At 43.9% G+C, this 20,888-nt stretch overlaps 1 protein-coding gene across 6 annotated transcripts in view; it reads left to right on the top strand.

Moving 5' to 3' along the window:
* The window catches only part of srcin1a (SRC kinase signaling inhibitor 1a), a 578,647-nt gene that overhangs the window by 283,028 nt on the left and 274,731 nt on the right, over positions 1 to 20,888 (top strand). Inside the window, exon 1 of one of the 6 annotated variants that reach the window (XM_063037432.1) lies at positions 8,169 to 8,585. The exons of 4 other annotated variants lie outside the window; for them this stretch is intronic. The gene's annotated coding sequence lies outside the window, so the exon portion shown is untranslated. Of the gene's footprint in view, positions 1 to 8,168; positions 8,586 to 20,888 lie in introns of those variants that run through there. One more of the 6 variants, XM_063037433.1, reaches the window with a different exon arrangement.

Below are 20,888 nucleotides of genomic sequence, written 5' to 3'. Positions count from 1 at the left end.
ATGGCAGGGGTGAAGAGCAGAGGAGCTACATAGCCTCAGTGTAGTGAGAACTAGACCTCAAGCTGCAGTGTTGCCTGTTTACATCTGCCCAGAAGAGAGGCGACGGAGGCAGTGCACTGTACCGGAGGCATGGCCTGGCATCCAAGCTGAAGTTGGTGCTGACCCCTAGTGTTCGCTGGGCAGAAGACAAGCTGTATGGTGTTCGATTGCAGACTGCTGCAACATTCCTGAACTTAGGGTCTTGGACTATACCTTTTTTGTGTGTCTGTATTTTACTGGTATCTTATATGTGCTTGTCATCTTATATGTGCCTTGTGCTGAGTGTGACCCCTTGGCACCAGAGTAAGGCTGTTTCATTTGGCTGTATTGATGGGTATTCATGTATGGTTGAATAACAATTAAACTTGAACTTGAACTACAATATGAAAAGAGGCATAGATGGAATGGTTTGCCAGTGACTTTGTCCCAGGGAGAAAATGGCTAATACAAGGGGGCATAAATTTAAGGTGATTGGGGGAAAGTATAGGAGGGATGTTAGAGGTACTTTGTTTTACACACAGAGTAGTGGGTACGTGGAATGTGTTGCCAGGTGTGATGGTAGAGACAGATATATTAAGGATATTCAAGAGACTCTTAGGCACATGGATGAAAGAAAAATTGAGTTCTTTGTGGAAGGGAAGAGTTAGATTGATCTTGGAGTAGGTTAAAGGGTCAACACAACATCCTGGGCCGAAGGGCTTGTACTGTGCTGTACTTTTCCATGTTCTATGTGATGATGAGGTGTGGATTCAACATAATCAGGGTGGAAGTAGAATTGAAACGGTGACGTAGGTAAGAGAAGGGAACGCATGCTCTTCAGTCACAACTGGATTGCCTGGATGAAGGCTGTCAGCAGAGGGAGGTAAACAAGGGCAGAGAGAGAGCAAGCAATGTCATGAGATGCCATTCGCAACAGATGTTGGAAATCTGAGATTAAAGAGAACTCCAGAAATACTCTGCAGATCACTCAGCATCCATGGAGTGAGGAGAGCAATGTTAATGTTACAGGTGGATGACCTTGTGCTAATACATATGGATCAACCGAAATTCTCGACTTTGGTTGAGTTTGAGTTTCAAGGGATACTATGTGTCTAGTCAAATAATCCAAGTCAAAGTACATTTATTATCAAAGAACGTATATGTCATCATATATTATACTATCCTGAGATTCACTTTCTTGCAGGCATTTACAGGACATTAAAGAAAGACAATAGAACTTATGCCAAACTCTACATCAACAAAGACAGGCAAACAGCCAATGTGCAAAAGAAGACAAATTGTGCAAATAAATGAATAATACTGAGAATATGAGCTGCAGAGCTCTTGAAATTAAGTCTGTAGGTTGTAGAATCAGTTCCGAGTTGAGGTGAGTGAAGTTATCCAAACCAGTTCGAGAGCCTGATGGCTGTAGGGTAATAACTGTTCCTGAATCTGGTGATGTGGGACCGAAGGGTCTTGCACCTCTTGCCTAACGGCGGCAATGAGAAGAAAGCATGGCCTAGATGATGGGTATTCTTAATTGATGGATGCTGCTTTCTTGTGGCAGGGCTCCTTGTAGATGTGCTCAATGGTGGGGAGGGCTTTATCTGTGATGATCTGGGTTGTATCAATCACTTTCTGTCATCTTTTCCTTCCCTGGACATTGTTGTTTCCATACCAGGCCATCGTGCAGCCAATCAGGATAGTCTCCACTGTGCATCTATGAAAGTTTGTCAAAGTTTTAGGTGACGTGCTGGATCTGCGCAAACTTCTCAGAAAGTAGGGGTGCTGTTGTGCCATCTTTGTGATGGCACTTATAAGCTGGGTGCAGGGCAGATACTCCAATGTGATAACACAGAGGAATTTAAAGTTATTCATCCTCTTCACTTCCGATCCCCTCATGAGGACGGGCTCATGGACCTTTGGTTTCCTCTTCCTGCAGTCAATAATCAGCCCTTTAGTTTTGCTGATGTTTAGTGAGAGGCTGTTGTTGTGGCACCACTCAGCCAGATTTTCTATCTCCTTCCTATATGCTGATCCATCACTACTTTTTATTTGGCCAACGATAGTAATATCGTCAGCAAACTTAATTATGACCCTGGAGCTGTACATAGCTACACAGTCATCAAAGAGAGCGAGTTGAGCGGGGGCTAAGCACACAGCCTTCTGGTGCACCTGTGCTGATGGTGATTGTGAGGTTTTCCTTTGGAAATGTTCTTAACCTTACCTAAGAACTTTGATCTCTGCTGTCAGAAATTTCTTCGACTTCTGGGAAGGAAAACAAAACTAAGTCTAAAGTCACGCCTGCAGTGACTGAAGGACTTGTGGTGTACGGTGAGAGTAGGATCCCTCACTACTTCCCCAACCTCCCCACTCACCACTCCCCACTGCTCACCACCAAAACAATGGTAGATTTCAACCAGGAGAGTCTGTTCAGTCAGACAAAAACTTTACAAGAACTTTATTTAACAAAATCTGAAATAGGGATTGGGGAAGGTTGAACCTGAACGGAAGTGTCACCACAACTGAGACAGAATGTGGGAAAAGGGGTGGGGTGGGAAGCATCACCCCCCCCACACCCCCCAGCAGTCATGATCCTCTGAGAGAACATATGGTTCAGCTGTGGTTGGGAGCTTATCTCATTCATTCATTCATTATGTGCCGTGTCATATGATGTGGGTGATCATGGTCTTTCCGTGACCTTGATTGTTCTTGGCAAACATTTCTAGAAGTGGTTTCTGGGCAGTGTCTTTACATGACAGATGATCCCAGCCATTATCAATACTCTTCAGAGATTGTCTGCCTGGCATCGGTGATCGTATGGCACATAACAAACGGACAATTTATACAAGATTATTGAAATATTACTTAAATACATACAGCAATAAACTTGATTTTGACTTTCACTCTCCTTGAACTACAGTGACTTCAGCTATCACTTCAATTTCTAAATACTGTATGCGGCACGGTTACATGTTGGTTAGTGCAATCACTTTACTTTGCCAACAAAACACTGATCAAGGTTCGATTCCCGCCACTATCTGTGAGGAGTTTATACGTTCTCCCTGTGATTGCATGGTTTCCCCCGGGTGCTCCAGTTTCTTCCGGCACTCCCAAGATGAGGTTTAGGCTTGGTGAGTTTGTAGGCCCCAGAAGCAGGGCAGCACTTGCAGACTGCCCCCCTCCCCCCAGCACAATCCTCAAACTGTGTTGGTTGTTGACACAAAAGTGATGCATATCACTGCATATTTTGATGTGCCTGTGACAGATAAAGCTAATCATTATCTCTTTAATCCTTGGTGCTGCTGAGGCTTTATAAGGCATTCGTCAGACTACACTTAGAGTGTTATGAGCAGTTTTTGGCCCCTTATATATAAAAGGATCTGTTGGCATCGGAGAGGGCGCGGAGAATGTTCACAAGGTTTATCCTGGGAATGAAGGAGTTAATGTATGAGGAGCATTTAATGCATTTTGGGCCTGTTCTCACTGGAGTTTAGAAGAATGCAGGAGAATCTCATTTAAACCCGTCATATATTGAAAGGTCTAGATAAAGTGGATGTGGAGAGGATGTTTCCAATAGTTGGAGAGTCTTGGACCAGAGGGCACAGCCTCAGAATAGAGGGATATCCACTTAGGCCAGAAAGGAGGAAGAATTTATTTAGCCAGACAGTGGTGAATCTGTGGAATTCACTGCCACAGACAGCTGTGGAGGTCAAGTCTTTGAGTATATTTAAAGCAGATGTTATAGGTTCTTGATTAGTTAGAGTGTTAAAGGTTACGGGCAGAGGGCAGGAAAATGTGGTTGAGAGGGATAATGAATCAGCCATGATGGAATGGTGGAGCAGACTCAATGGCTGCTCCTATGTCTTATGATATTATGGACAGCCAGCGCCCTTTTCCCAGGGGTGGAAATGGCTGATACTAATTTCAAGGTGATTAGAGGAAAGCACAGAGGGGATGTCAGAGGTAGGTCTCTTACGCCAAGAGCGGTGGGTGCATGGAACACCCTGCCAGGGGTGGTGGTGAAGGCAGATACATTGGAGACATTTAAGAGACTCTTGGATAGACACATGGATGACAGAAAAAAAGAGTTATGTGGGAGGGAAGGGTCGGATTGATCTTAGAGTACCTTAAAAGTTCGGCACAGCATTGTGGGACAAAGGCCCTGAACTGTGCTGTGTTGTTCTAAGTCCTACATTCTAAACTGCATGTCATTGGTGTATGGCAAGATGCCAGACTCCGGGAATGTGCAAACTCCACACAGCCAGCAACCGAGGTTAGGATTGAACCGGAGTTGATGGAGCTGTGAGACAGCGGCTCCGCTAATTGTGCCACTATGCTTTCAAAGTCAGGATGATGCAAGTGCCACAAATGCAAGGAAATATGTAGGGCAACTTTTTTTTTGCTTAGAGAGTGGTGGGTGCCTGGGGTGGTGATGGAGGCAAATACAATAGAGTCATTCAAAAAGCTCTTAGATAGCTTCATGAATACTGGGGAAAAAAATGGAAGGATATTGACATTGTGAAGGAATTAATGTAGTTGAGTATTTGATTAGGTGATGTAATTACTTCAGCACTATATTGTGGTGAAATGGCATGTTCCTCTGCTGCACTGTTCTATGTCCTAGAAGATTAGCATCAGATTTATGTATTTATTTATTGAGATACATCACAGAACAGATCCTTCCAGCCTATTGAGCCACACAGCCCAGCAACCCCCAATTTAACCCCAGCCTAATCACAGGACACTTTACAATGACCAATTAACCTACTAACTGGTACGTCTCAGAAAGACAGCGTCCATTATTAAGGATCTCCAGCACGCAGGGCATGCCCTTTTCTCACTGTTACCATCAGGTAGGAGATACAGAAGCCTGAAGGCACACACTCAGTGATTCAGGAACAGCTTCTTCCCCTCTGCCATCCGATTCCTAAATGGACTTTGAATCTTATGACACTATCTCACTTTTTTTTAATATACAGTGTTTCTGTTTTTGCACATCTAAAAAAAAATCAATATAAGTATACCATAATTGATTTACATATTATTATTTTATTTTATTTTATTTATTTATTTTTTCTCTCTGCTAGATTATGTATTGCATTGAACTGCTGCTGCTAAGTTAACAAATTTCACATCACATGCCGGTGATAATAAACCTGATTCTGATTCTGGTCTTTGGACTGTGGGGAAAAAACCAGAACACCCAGAGGCAACCACACCATTACAGGGAGAATGTACAAACTGCTTACAGATAGTGGTAGGCATTGAACCCGGGTTGCTGGTACTATCAAGCGTTGTTCTAACCACTACGCCCCATCACTAACTTGTATGGCATGAAATTTGTTGTTTTATGGCAGCAGTACAGTGCAAATTATGATGAATCACAAAATAAATAGTTCAACAAATGGGATAACGAGTTTGTGTTCATGGATTCATAGGCTGTTCAGAAAGCCAATGGTGAAGGGGAATGAGCCATTCCTGCATCACTGAGTGTGGGTCTTCAGGCTCCTGTACCTCCTCCTTGATGATAGTAATGAGAAGAGGGCATATTTGAGATGGTGAGGGTCTTTAGAACAGAGATGAAGAGTACTTTCTTTAGCCAGAGGGTGGCAAATCTGTGGAATTCATTGCCACATGGTTGTCGAGGCCAAGTTATTGGGTATATTTAAAGTGGACGTTGATAGGTTCTTGATGGGTAAGGGCATAAGAGTTTATGGGTAGAAGGCAGAAGAATGGGGTTGAGAAGGATGATCAAAAGGCAGAGCAGACTTGATGGGCTGAATGGAGTAATCTTGCTCCTATGTCTTATGGACAGGCAGTGCCTTTTTCCCAGGGCGGAAATGGCTAGTACCAGGGGACATCGTTTTAAGGTGAATGGAGTAGAGTATAGAGAGGATGTCAGAGGGGAGTTTTCTACACAAGGTGGTGGGTGCATGGAACATGTTGGCGGGGGTGGTAATATAGGCATTTAAGAGACTGTTAGATAGGCACATGGTTGTAGTAAAAATGGAGGGCTATGTGGGAGGGAGGCTTTAGATTGATATGAGAATCATTGAAAATTTGAATTGGGAACAGAGAGTAGGAATGAGAGTTGAATATGAGACAAGTGATTTTGTCCAGGTTTCGAGAGGAGTCAGACAGGGTGTGTTCTCTTACCCGACCAATTCAACCTTTATAGTGAGAAGGTTTTAAGAGAAAATAGCAGTATTCCAGGCATGATAATTGGTGGATACAATTTGAACAACCTACGATACACAGACAACACAGTGGTAATCCTGGCAGATACAATAGAGGCATTTAAGAAACTCTTGTATAGGCACATGGTTGAAAGAAAAATGGAGGTTTATGTGGGAGGGAAGGGTTAGATTGATCTTAGAGTAGGCCAAAAGATTGTCACAACATTGTGGGCCAAAGGGCCTGTACTGTGCTGTACTGTTCTGTGTTTGATATTCTAATCTGCATGTTACAGTATTAGGATATGGGACAAGACTCGGGGAACATGCAAACTGCACACAGACAGCAGCCAAGGTCAGGACTGAACCGGAGTTGTGGGAGCTGTGAGACAGCAGCTGTACTAGCTGTGCCACTATGCTCTGCGAGTCAGGAAGTAAACCAGCTACGATTGAATGTCGGAGCAGACTTGATAGGCCTAATTCTGCTCCTGTGTCTTATGGTTCTTAGGGATGGATGCAAATGGAGCAAAGTTTAATTTTCGAGAAAAATACACCATATAGCAGTATCAGAATCAGGTTTAATATCACTGGCATATGCCACGAAATTTGTTGTTTTACGTAGCAGTATATTCCAATACATAATAAAAATTGTAAATTACAGTAAGAAGTGTGTATATATTTTTAAAAGTTCAATGAAATAAGTAGTGCTAAAATAGACATTTTAAAAAGTAATGAGGTAGTGTTCACGGGTTCAATGCCCATTCAGAAATCTGATGGCAGAGGGGAAGAAGCTGTTCCTGAATCATTGAGTGTGTGTCTTCAGGTTCCCGTACCTCTTCCCTGATGGTAACAATGAGAAGAGGGCATGTCCTGGGTGATGGGAGACCTTAATGATGGGTGCCACCTTTTTGAGGCATCACTCCTTGAAGGTGTCCTCTATTCTGGGGAGGCTTGTGCCCATGACTGAGTTGATTGAGTTTACAACTCTCTGCAGCTTATTTTGATCCTGTGTAGTGCCCCCCACCCCCATACGAGACAGTGATACAGCCAGTTAGAGTGCTCTCCACAGTATGTCTTTGATACATACCAAATCTCCTCAAACTCGTAATGAAATATAGCCAATGAAAAATGTAGTCTCAAAGTAATTCTTAAGTCTGCAACTTTCAAAGGAAATCCTGGAGGTTTAGATACAAAAAATACTGAAGGACAAGGCTATGGAATGAGACACACAAAATGCTGGAAGAACTCAGTAGCATCTGTGGAAGGGAATAAGCAGTCAACATTTCCGGCTGAGACCTTTCATCAGGATTCACCAGGTCTTGCTGAAGGGCTTCAGCCCAGAACTGTGGACTGTTTGTTCCCCTCCATAGATGCTGCCAGACCTGCTGAATTCTTCCAGTATTTTGAGCCTGTGCTGCTTTAGATTTCAAGCATCTGTGGAATATCTTGTGTTTATTCTGAGGAATGAGAGCTAGCCGTTTGATCTTTGGCCATGTGGGCGTTGGACTGACAGATCTCCGTCTCTGTTAATGTGTGGAATGAATATTGTGCTCATTTTTTTTGTGTGACTGCATGTGCTATGTGTGATTGCAAGTACTTAGTTTTGGATCTTGGCCCCAGAGGAACGCCATTTCGTTTAGCTGTCTATACGTGCAGGTCTGAATGACAAATAAACTTGCACTTGAACTTAAAATGATCCTGAGTCGCGCCGGGGTGTGGGCAGGGCAGCTTTCTGCTGCAAAGTGTTCACGGCAGAGGAGAGCGGGAGATGCTGAGGAGAGCGCGCGCAGCCTCCGCCCAGATGGCTGACTGGAAGCCCCGCCGTTCGTCCTGTGAGTCAGCAGCGAGACACTGGGCTTCTACCTCTCGGCAGTGATGACGCCCTCAGGGTTCGCCACTCGCAGCAACCATGCAAATCAGAGGGGCGGGGCGAAGGGAAAGTTGGTCAATAATTATCAACTGAGCAGGAATCTGCGGAGTACAGTATCTAATTAAAGTTGCTGGGGTTAATGTGGGAGCTGGAGGCAATAAGCCCGTTCTGCAGTGTTTCCAGAATCGGAGACACACACATACACACACACACACACACAGAGTATCGCGCACCGTGTCGGAGTAGGTTACAGGTGGAGTGCAGGTAACCATGGAGAGAACTCACTTCCTCTTTAAGGAATGCAGTGATATCACGTTGCAAAGGTCAGCACCGTGAAAGACATTACGGCGCCGTGTTCCAAACTGCGCTGTTAGCTCAGTTAACAACGGAGGGAAAAGGATAAGAAAAACAGCTCGTGTGATTTAATTTACCCTACGGTCTGGCGGAAATGGCGTGGTGCCGTTGTCTCTGATGACCGAGTGAATATCGCTGACTACTATTTAATCCGCTGCGCCTTCCAGGTAAGCAGAGGTCTCACCTGAACTTGTTGAGAGTTTTTTTTTCTGGAACCATAACGCTTTCACGTTTGGTTTATGGATTGTGTGCACTCTGTTAACTCCAACCACAGCATACATGAGAAGAGTTTTGACCTGATTAATTTGGCAACTCTTGATTTAAAGGCATTATTAACAAGATAAATACCTATTTGGATGCCTCCTTTTGAGTTTCTTTTCCGGAGGTCAGAGCAATTTACAACCAATGAAGTACAAAACGTAGCGGTCAACTTATGCTCAGCAAGATCCCACAGACAACAATGGGATGGACCTTGGCAATGTTGAGTGAGAAATATCTTTACTCCATCCACAGCAAGGAGGATTTCCTGGTGACCAACTATTTTTATTACGATCCCCATCCTCATTCCAAACGCCATCCTGATATGGCCTCTTCTACTCCCACTATTAGGGCATTTGGAGGCAGAGCACCTCATACTCCATCTGGGTAGCCTCCAAACTGATGGCATGAATATCACTTTCTCTAACTTCTCCCCTTCCCCTTCTCTCTTTTTTTCCATTCCTCATTCTTGCCACTTCTCATCTCCTCACCAGCCCAAAACCCTCCCTCTGGTGTCCCTCCTCCTTCCCTATCTCCTATGGTTCATTGTCCACTGGGAATGGAAGCACTGTGTGTAACACAGAAAATGCCAGTGGAACTCAGCAGGTCAGGCAGCATCTGTGGAGAGAAGTAAACAGCCAATGTTTCGGGCTAAGATCTTTATTATGGCTCCCCAGTTACTCCTTCATGTCTCCTTGTCTCTCCATCACCTACCTGTGGTGCCCATCTCCTTCCCTTTCTTTTATGACCCACTGTCTCCTCTCCTATATCAGATTCCTCCTTCATCCCTTTACCTCTTGCACCTATCACCTTCCAGCTTCTCGCTTTATCCCCTCCGCCACCTTTCCCCTTGACCTGATCTTGCCGATCACCCGCCAGCTCGTACTCCTTCCCTTCCTTCTGCCTTACTCTGGCTTCTGCCTCTTTCCTTTCTAGTCCTGATGAAGGGTCTTGGCCTGAAACTTCAACCAATTATTCCACAGCATAGATGCTGCCAGAACCTGTTACTCTGGATTTCCAGCATCTGCAGAACCTCTTGTGTATATCTTTTAAGTTTCTTTTTGGGATGCCAGCATTTTGCAACCAATAAGGTAGAAAATGTGGCACTGCACTTGTGCCACAGGCAGCAATGTGATGGTCCTTAGCAATGTTGAGTAGGAGATGTGTATTTGGAGTTTTTTCCGGCTTCTTGTTGGAAAATTCATGTGGGACATTTTATGTTTCTTCCTCCTCCCCCGCCGCTGAAATCGAAAATATTTCCATTTGACTTCTGTCTCTGAAAGTCAGCACCTCTGGCTGTGCTGCACTTCCCTCACAACCGCAGTTGTCCTAGTTTTTGAGCTCAAGTATCTGGAACGTAATTAGTGTGAGACTGCCTGTGTAGAGACTTGTTTGAGTAGAGAGAAATCCATTCCCAATGAGATTTTTAAAAATGAGTGGAATAAACAATGGCAAGCATTCCATTTGATCATAGATCATTCAGGGTCTGGAACTCAAAGGTTGCCTTCCAGGGCTCATGGCTAGTCTAGAGGAAGAGATAAGCTGATCCTAATCTTGGAAAATCAGTTCAGTTGTGCAAGAACTGAACTGTTGTTCAGTTTTGGTCACCTACCTGCAGGAAAGATGTAAATAAGTTTGAAAGAGTACAGAGAAAATTAGCAAGGACATTGCCGGAACTGGAGGGCCTAAGTTATAATGAAAGATTGCATTGGTTGAAACTTTATTCCTTAAAAGTTTGAGGGGAGATTTGATAGAGGTATACAAAATTATGAGGGTATAGATAGGGTAAACGCAAGTGGGTTCTTCCACTGAGGTTGTGTGGGGCTACCTCCAGAGGTCGTGGGTTAAGTGTGAAAGATGAAATGTTTAAGGGGAGAAACTTCTTCACTCAGAGGGCTATGAGAGTGTGGAACGAGTAGCTAGCACAATTTCGATTTCATCGTTGAAATGAAATTTGGATAGGTATGTGAATGGGAGGGGTATGGAGGGTGATGGTCTGGGTGCAGGTTGATGTGACCTGGCACTTTAAATGGTTTGGCATGGCTGGATGGGCCAAATGGCCTATTTCTAAGCTGTAGTTTTCTATGACTAAGAACACATCCTACACAATCAGGAAAGCTAACCAACACCTCTTAGGAGGCTGAAGGCAGCTGGCCTATGCACATCTGTACTCACATCCTTCTACAGATGCGCGGTAGAGAGCACCCTAACATGCTGCATCGCTGCTTGTCATAGAAACCGCACTGTGGTGGACAGGAAGGCTTCTACAACGAGTAGCCAAAACTGCCCAATGCATCACCACCACCAGCCTATCTGCCATCAAGGGCATTATACAAAAAGGTGTCAGAAAAGGGCCAGTAACATCATGAAAGATCCCACCCACCCTGCTCTTCGACTGCATGTTCCACTCCCATCAGGGAGGACGCTACTTAGCATCCATGCCAGGACAGTTACTTTCCCCAAACAGTGAGGCTGATCAACACCTCCACCCAGTAACCCACCCCACCACACCCCCTACCACCACTACTTTATCATTTTCTGTCAGAGTCACCTCATGTACAGATACTCCTGTGCCTAACGTCACTTTATGGACATACAATCACTGAGTGTGTGTGTCTATACAAGCTATTTTGAATATTTATATTTATTTTTAAAATTGTGTTATTTAATTATAGTGTTCTTTATCTTATTGTGTTTTTATTTAGTGCTTTTTATTCTGCATTGGATCTGGAGTAACAATTATTTTGTTCTTCTTTACACTGTGTGCTGGAAATGACATTAAACAATCTTGAAGGAAGGAGATATCTGGGAGGGAGTTGCAAGCTAGATAAAATTACACAATTCAGCAAGGTTCAATATTGAGAAAGAGATACCTGGGCTAGAATCCAGTTGTGTGGAATATTTGGGTTCATCAGAAAACAGAAAAACAAAAGCTATTGCAGATGGTGTTTCACTATGACAAATGTATGTGAAGTGTGAAATAATCGATAACATAGCATGGTTTATAGGGTGGAATCTAAATGATGGTTCAATGCCCTGACTAATCAAGAACCTATCATCCTCCACTTTAAATATACTGAATGACTTGCCACCACAGCCATCCAGGGCAAAGGATTTCACATATTCACCATCTACTGGCTGAAGAAATTCCTTCTCCTTACTGCTGTCAATGGATGTCCCTCTATTTTGAGGCTGTGTCCTCTGGTCCGAGTTTCACTCACTACATGAAACATCCTCTCCACATCCACTCTATCCAGGCCTTTCAATATTTGATAGGTTTCAATGAGATCCCTCCCTCATTTTTATAAACTCTAGTGAGTACAGGTCCAGAGCCATCAAATGCTCCTCATATGTTAACCCTTTCATTCCCAGAATCATTCTTTTGAACCTCCACTGGACCCTCTCCAATGCCTTCACATCCTTCCTTAGATAAGGAGCCCAAAATGCCTTAAAGCATAAGCATCACATCTTTGCTCTTGTATCCTATTCCTCTCAAAATGAGTGCTAACATGACTTTTGCCTTCCAACATATTTGTCAGGCAAGATTATCCCTTAAAACCATGCTAACTTTGGCCTATTTTATCGTGTGCCTTCAAGTACCCTGAAACTTCATCCTTAATAATGGACTCCAACATTTTTCCAACCATGGAAATCAGGCCAACTGGCCTATAATTTCCTCTTTTCTGCCTCCCTCTCTTAAAGAGTGGAGTGAGATTTGCAATTTTCCAGTCCTCTGGAACTATTCCAGAATCTAGTGATTCTTGAAAGATCATTGCTAATGCCTGCACAATCTCTTCAGCTACCTTTTTTCAGAACCCTGGGGTGTAGTCCATCTGGTCCAAGTGATTTATTTACCTTTAGACCTTTCAGTTTCCCAAGCACCGTCTCCTTAGTAATAGCAACAACACTCGCTTCTGTCCCCTGACACTCTGGTATTTCTGGCATACTGCTATGTCTTCCATAGTGAAGACTGATGTAAAATACTTACTAAGTTTGTCTGCCATTTCTTTCCTCACAGTATCACTACACAATGCATTGACTTGTATACCAACTGCACCATCCTCAACCCTATCACTCTGGTTCCCATCCCCCTGCCAAATTAGGTTAAACCCTCCCCAACAGCTCTAATAAACCTGACCGCAACCCGTCCATTTTGTACAGGTCATACCTTCCCCAGAGTAGATCCCCACGATCCAGAAATCTGAAAACCATTGTCCCTGCACCACTTCCTCAGCCACTCATTCATCTATCTGGACTACCATCGCATTCCTGCCCTGACTAGCATGTGGAACTAGGAGTAATTCAGAGATTACTATCTTGAAAGTTCCACTCCTCAGCCTCAATGTCTTCTCTGTTCCTACCTATGTCATTGGTACCAATGTGTACAATTGGCTATTCACCAGAGAATCATCTGCAGACCCTCTGAGACATCCTGGACCTTGCCCCCTGGGAAGCAACACACCATCCTGGCATCTCTTTCACAGCTGCAGAATCTCCTGTCCAACCCCCTTACGATTGAGTCTCCTGTCACAAATTGCTTTGCCTGACTTTACCCTTCCCTGCTGAGCCTCAGCCGTTCAGAGTGCTACTGGCCTGCCTCCTGCTGCTGCTGTGCCATGATAGGCCTCAATTATTTCAGGAGTGGTGGTGATCAGTTAAGGAATCCAATATATGACCTTAAACACAAGAGATTCTGCAGATGCTGGAAATCCAGAGCAATGGGCACACAAAACGCTGGAGGAACTCAGCAGACCAGTCAGCATCTATGGAGAGGAATAAACAGTCAAGGTTCTGGACAGAGACCCTTCATCAGGACTCATCAGTAGAGATGATCTTGTTTCTTTGACCTGTGGATTGCTTTAGCAATAAAACCAGCAACGTCATGTTGTGATTTGCCAATTCCCCTTTTGATTGCTGCACTCAGCAAGTGTTTCTCATTTAAGTGATCTTGGTGACATTTTATTGAGCTTTCAGCTGAACTGGCCACGTGGAAAGGCTACTGGAAACCTGAAAGCTTCGAACCTACAGTACAGTAGCGGTTAGTGTGATGCTATTACAGCTTCGAGCGTTGAATTGTAGTTCAATTCTGGCACCATCTGTAAGGAGTTTGGACATTCGCACCATGACCATGTGGGTTTCCTCCAGATGCTCCAACAGTCCAGGTTAGCAGGTTAATTGGTAAACTGTGCTGTTAACAGGCCATCGTTAAATAGCCTATTTAGTGAGGCTATTTGGGCTGGAGGGGCCTGTTCTGCATGGATCTCTAATTTTTAAAAAAACTGTAAATAAAATAATTCAATGTTGAATGTTGTGGGCTGTAACTTGTCAAGATGAGGTGCTCTTGATTTTGCTTGCATTGGGCTTCACTAGAACAGTAAGAGAGCTTTGGGTGAGAGGTCAGGCTGAGGATGGGGTAACTGGAAGCTTGGGTAGAGAGACTACTGATGGATGATGGGAGTGAACACAAGGGGGTTGCAGCCAAGGGATATACAGGTCATTGGTCAGACCACGCTTGGAGTATCATGAACAGTTTGGCCCCTCATTTATTTGAGCCCTGATGAAGGGTCTCAGCCTGAAACGTCGACTGTTTAATCTTTTCCATCGATGCTGCCTAGCCTGCTGAGTTCCTCAAGTATTTTGCATGTAGCTTGGATTTCCAGCATGTGCAGACTTTCACGTGTTTATGCCCTTATTTATTTAACTCAGTTGTTTAGAAATACAGCCTAATAAGCTAGCTGCACCACCCAGTAACCCACAGGACAGTTTACAATGACCAATTAGCACCTTTGGATTGTGAGAGGAAGCTTGGCTCTTTTCTGTGGGCTGCAATCAGCAAGAGAGGTTGTTTGTTGGTGACGCAGTGCGAAGTTTAAAATGAATGGGCCATTATTGGAGTGGCTATTGTGTGACTGGGCCACTGGTGGAGTGGGCAGAGTTTGGCTTAACAGGTTTAGGCGAAAACAGGCTTGGGCAAGCACAGGTGGAGTTTTTAAGCAAGTAGGTTTTTAGTAAGTTTTTTTTGTTACTACATACCTAGTGCACTGAGAATGGGTTTGGAAATAGTGTTGTATTCTTTGTGTGTGATGAAGTAACTCTGGGAGATCATCAGTTTCCCTGATAACTACATCTGCACAAAGTGCAGCACGTAGCAGTTGCTTAGACTGGGTTAAGGAATTGGAGCTGTAGCTGGCTGACCTTTGGCTCATACAGGAAAATGAGGAAGTAATAGGGGCTACAGGGAGGTAGTCACCCCAAAGTTCCAGGAGCCAGGTGCCTGGGTGACTGTCAGGAGAGGGAAAGGGAATAGGCAGCCAGTGCAGAGTACCCCTGTGGCCATTCCCCTCAATAATAAGTATACCACTTCGGATACTGTTGGGGGAATGACCTACAGGGTTGGGGGTGGGGAGCACGCAGTGGGGAAGAGCCGCAGCAACAAGGTCTCTGTCACTGAGTCTGACTCTGGCTCAGAAGGGCAGGGAGGAGAAGAGGAGTGCAGTAGTGATAGAGAATTCCATAGTTAGAGAATCAGAAAGCAGATTCTGTGGGTGTGAAAGAGACACCCGAATGGTATGTTGCCTCCCACGTGCCAGGGTCAGGGTTATCTCTGATTGATCCATAGCATTCTAAAGGGGGAGGGCGAACAGCCAAAAGTTGTGGTACAATTAGTACCAATAACATGGGTAGGAAAAGGGAGGAAGTCCTGAAGAGAGAATATAAGAAATTAGGCAGAAAGCAAAAAAGCAGGACCTTCAGGATAGTAATCTCTGGATTGCTGCCTGTGCCACACATCAGTGAGGGTAAGAATAAAATTATTTGATAGATGAATGTGTGGCTGAGGAACTAGTACAGGGGACAGAGTTTCAGATTTCTGAATCATTGAGATCTCTTCTGGGAAATGTATGACCTCTACAAAAAGGACTGGTTACACCTGAACCAGAGGGGGACCAATATCATTGCGGGCAGATTTGCGAGAGCTGTGGGGAAGGGTTTAAACTAATTTGGCAGGGGGATGGGAACTAGAGTGATAGGGCTGAGGAAGGGGCAGTTGGTATACAAATAGATTAGTGTGTAGTGACAATGTGAGGAAGGACAGGCAGATGATGGGACAAAATTGATGTCAGTGGAATGAGTTAGTGTACCAGGGAGCCCAAATCAAATGAATACAGGACTGAAGGCATTATGTTTGAATGCATGCAGTATTTGGAATAAGATAGATGATCTTTTGGTGCAGTTAGAGATTGGCAGGTATGATGATGTGGGCATCACTGAGTCGTGGCTGAAAGAAGATCATAGTTGTGAGCCTAACATCAAAGGATACACATTGTATCGAATTGACAGACAGGTGGGCAGAGAGGGTGGGTGCAAGGCTCTGTTGGTTTAAAAAAAATGAAATCAAATCCTCAGAAAGAGGTGACATGGGATCAGAAGATGCAGAATCCTTGTGGGTAGAGTTTAAAAAAAAACTGCAAGGGTAAAAAGCTCCTGATGGGATTTATATACAGACCTCTGAACAGTAGCCAAGATGTGGGATACATATTACAACAGGAGATAGAAAATGCATGTAAAAAAGGCAATGTTGCAATAATCATGGGAGATTTCAATATGCAGGTAGATTGGAAAGATCAGGTTGGTACCTGATCCCAAGTGAAGGGATTTGTAGAATGCCTACGAGATGGCTTTCTAGAGCAGTTTGTGGTTGAACCCACCAGGGGAATGGCAATTCTGGAATGGGTGTTAATGTGATGACCCAGATTTGATTAGGGAGCTTAAGGTAAAGGAACCCCTAGGAGTCAGTGATCATAATATGATAGAATTCACCCTGCAGTTTGAGGAGGAGAAGCTAAAATTTAATGTATCAGTATTACAATGGAGTAAAGGGAATTACTGAGGCATGAGAGAGGAGTTGGCCAAAATTGATTTGAAGGGACACTAGCAGGGATGATAGCAGAACATCAGATAGCTGATGTTTCTGGGGAAAATTTAGAAGGTGGAGGGCTGGGAAATTTCAAATGTTACTCCACCCTTTAAGAAAAGAGGGAAGCAGATGAAAGGAAATTATAGGCCAGTTACCCCGACTTCAGTGGTTGGAAAGATGTTGGACTCAGTTTGGACTTATTTGGAGGCAGGTGATAAAATGTGCCAAAGTCAGCATGGCTTTTTAAAGGGGAAATCTTGTATGACAAATCTGTTTGAATTTTTTTGAGGAACTAACAGGCAGGTTAGACGAAAGAGTGTCAGTGGATGTCGGTCATTTGTGTTTTCAGAAGGCCTTTGACAAGGTGCTATACATGAAGCTGCTTAACAAGAAAGAGCTCATGGTATTACAGGAAAGGTACAGGCATGGATAGAAGATTGGCTGATTGGCAGGAGGTAAAGTGTGTGAATAAAGTGATCCTTTTCTGGTAGGCTGCCAGTGACCAGTTGTGTGCCAGAGGGGTTGGCATTGGGACAGTTTCTTTTCACGCTATATATCAATTATTGGATGAAGGAATTGATGACTTTGTATCCAAGTGTGCAGATAATACAAAAGTAGGTGGAGGGGCAAGTAGTGTTGAGGAAGCAGGGTGTTTGCAAAAGGACTTAGACCAATTAGGGAAATGGACAAAGAAGTGGCAAATGAAGTACTGTGTAGGGAAGTTCATGGTCATACTGTTTGGCAGAAGGAATAAAGGTGTAGACTATTTTCAAAATGGGGAGAAAATGCTAAAATCGGAGGTGCAAAAGGGACTTTGGGGGTCCTCGTACAGGATTCCCTAAAGGTTAACTTGCAAGTTGAGTCAGTGGTGAAGGGAAATGCAATGTTAGCATTCATTTTGAAAGGACTGGAATATAAAAGTAATGATGGTGCTTTATAAGGCATGGGTCAGTCCACATTTCTAATATTGAGCAGTCTTGAGCCTCTTATACTAGCATTGGAGGGGGTCCAGAGGAGGTTCAAAAGAATAATTTTGGGAATTAAAGGGTTAACATACAAGGAGCGTTTGATGGCCTGGGCCTGTACTCACTGGAGTTTAGAAGAATGAGAAGGGGATCCCATTGTATATTGATGGAGTGGATGTAGAGAGGATGTTTCCTATAGTGGGGGAGTCTCGGACTGGAGGATACAGCCTCAGAATTGAGGGACATCCATTTAGGACAGATGAGAGGAAAAAATTTCTTTAGCCAGTGAGTGGTGAATATGTGGAATTGATTGAGACAGAACAGCTGTGCGGGCCAAGTCATTGGGATGGAATGGCGGAGCAACCTCTGGGCTGAATGACCTCATTCTTCTCTTGTGTCTTCTGGTTGATCTCGAGCACCCGGAGGAAATCCATGCTTATGTGGGAAAAGCATACAAACTTTCTTATAGAGTATGCCAGAATTGAACTGCAAACTCGGCCATGGAAGGCCCAGATGGAGTGAATGTTGAGAGGATGTTTTCAATACAGGGAGAGTCTAGGACCAGAGGACACAGCCTCAGAAAACAAGGACAAACTTTTAGAACAAAGATGAAGATGTGTTTCTTTGGCCAGAAAATGGTGAATCTGTGGAATTCATTGTCACAGCCAACTGTGGAGGCTAAGTCATCGGGTATATTTAAAGCTGAGGTTGATAGGTTCTTGATTTACTGGGAGCATCAGAGGTTACGGGGAGAAGGCAGAATGGGGTTAAGAGAGATAATAAATCAGCCATGATGGAATGGTGGAGCAGACTCAATGAGCTGAATGGTCTAATTTTGCTCCTAGGTCTTGTGGTTCTCAAAGGTGGTACCTAAGATTGAGAGGAGGTGATTGCCAGTAATAGAGTTGTGTTAAACTGAGGAACTGGTGTTTAAAAGTGGTGAAGGGTTGGAGATGAAGGGGTGGATGTAGTGAAGAGGATGGAGTGTGGGGAAGAGTGGTGTTTTCTTTGCAAGGAGACCAATTGTTGTTGGGCTGAGAGGGCAGTGATGCAAATGAGCACAGGAGTTAGGTGGGATTTGGTGAGTGAAGGGGGATACCAGGTGACCAAAAGCTTGATCAAAGTTTTTAAAGCAGGCTTTAAAAGAATGGAGAGAAGGAGAAGATGGTGACTATATGGAACGAGCTACAAGAGGATAGGTCGTTTAGAGAGACATGGGCCAAACACGTATAACTGGTATGAACTTGGGTGGGCATCTTGGTTGGCATAGTCCAGTTGTCCCGAAGGGCCTGTTTCATGCTGTATTCCTGCTTAGAGTTGTAGAATGAAGTTTGTAGCTGGAGTTTCAAAGCCTGGAGCCAGAGTAGCTAAAGGCACAGCTGCCACTGGTAGAGCAAGGACCTTCAACCAGAAATGAAGTTTTGTGGATATTTTGGAAAGGTGTTCAAATGAGTCTTGCACTGGTTTTTGAAATCAGCCATCCTGACATTGGATTGGAGGGGAAGGTGTTTAGTTTTGAGATGCCTGCCCTGCATCTGAACTTCCAACTGGAACTCTGGGCTCTGGGTGGAGTTAAGAAAGCAAGAAGATACAAGGGTGGTTCCATTAACAGCATGAACATTCTGGTGTCCTTCGTACAGTGAGGCTGCCAGATTCTTCGGGTCGTGACCTGGCAAGGTCAAAACAGAGGAGTCTTTTGGGAGCTGAGGTGGTTCTGAGTCTCAAACATCGCCCCAGGTGACAGGAGAAATAATTGGTCATCAGATTGTGTATGGCTTAATCAGAGAGAAACCTGTGGATAAGAGCCAAAACTTCAAGGGATAATTTGAAGGGTGGAGAAAGTTCAGAAAAAGTGAATAGGAGGCAGTCCAGATTAAATATTTGAGTTATGTCAGATGATTGGAAAAATTTGAACTTCTTCAGCTCAAAGGGTGTTGTCCATGAACTGAGTTTAGGGAGTTTTATGGGAACAGTTCATTTAAAATGTAAAATGAATTATATAATTGAAGTATTGACAGTCCATTGTAAAATAATGGACACACAAAGGATGGTAGTCTGCAAAATCTTTCATACTGTGCACATCCACACATTGATTGGGTGGCAATGTAGTGTAGCAGTAAGCATAATACTATTACAGCGTCAGTAACCTGGGTTCAATACCTGCTGCTGCCAGTGAGTTTGTACGTTCTCCCCATGAATGCATGGGTTTCCTCCCACAGTCCAAAGATGTTCGGCTTAGTAGATTAATTGGTCATATGGGTATAATTGGGCAGTTCAGGCTCTTTGGGCTGGAAGTGCCTGTTACCGTGCTGTATCTCAAAATAAAAGGATAGTAGAACCTCTCTCATGTGCACACCACACACAAACTGATGCAGAGACAGGTCAATGAATGTTGTTTGAATGTGCACTGAGCCTGTTGGGTTGGAGAACCTTTTGGGATTTTAGAGTGAGTGATTAGGCGTGTTCCAGTTCAGGGGGCAACATGGACACCGGAGGCACCTTGAGGATTGCCCTCAGTCCAGGTGGTGAAGGCAGGACTTGCCAAGAGGTAGAGAGACAATCTCAAAGGAGAAGTTCTGTTTGGAACATTGGACTGTATAGTTGTGTGTGTATGTGTGTTTATCATGTGGACTGTGTATGTCCAGATGTTGCAAGGAGGGAGGAGATAAACAGGCAGCTAAAGACCTGTTAACCTAGTATTGGTTGAGGATAAATGTTGCAATCCATTGAGATTGTGTATATGAGGATATTGTAAACTTGTAAAGAGAAATCCTGGATTTTGGAAAAATCTGGCCAACTACCTTGTTTCAAGGTAAGCCCATCACTGCCCTACTAGAGGTGCCAACTGTAAAGCTGGAATAATTTTTGTGCAGGACAACCCATTGCATTGACCAAGAAGCTTAACATTCTAGTGAATGCTGCCATTAAACCATTTTAACTTGTTCTATCATAGTCATTCCTCCACCGCCCCCCCCCCCAACATCAGACTAGATAAGGAGGAATCATGGAATATTAAGTATTTGGGTTCTTAGGAGGCCTTTGATAAAGTCCCACGTAAGAAGTTAGTAAACAAAGCTATAGCCAATGGGATTGGAGAAAATATACCAGTTTGAATTTAAAAGTCATTGATGGACAAGAAACAGGGAAAGAATAATTGGGACATGTTTGGGGTCATTTGCAGCAAGGAGTGGGGTTTGACAAAGATTAGTGCTTGGGGCCCCACCCACTCTCAGTCAATATCACTGATCTGAATGTGGAAAGCAAACATATTTCTATCCTGATGAAGATCTCAGCCCAAAATGTAAACTGTTTATTCTTCTCTATAGATCAGG

The sequence above is a fragment of the Mobula hypostoma genome, chromosome X1 (assembly GCF_963921235.1).
Source record: "Mobula hypostoma chromosome X1, sMobHyp1.1, whole genome shotgun sequence".
Classification (NCBI taxonomy): domain Eukaryota; kingdom Metazoa; phylum Chordata; class Chondrichthyes; order Myliobatiformes; family Myliobatidae; genus Mobula; species Mobula hypostoma.
This window is presented reverse-complemented; position numbering and strand designations above follow the sequence as displayed.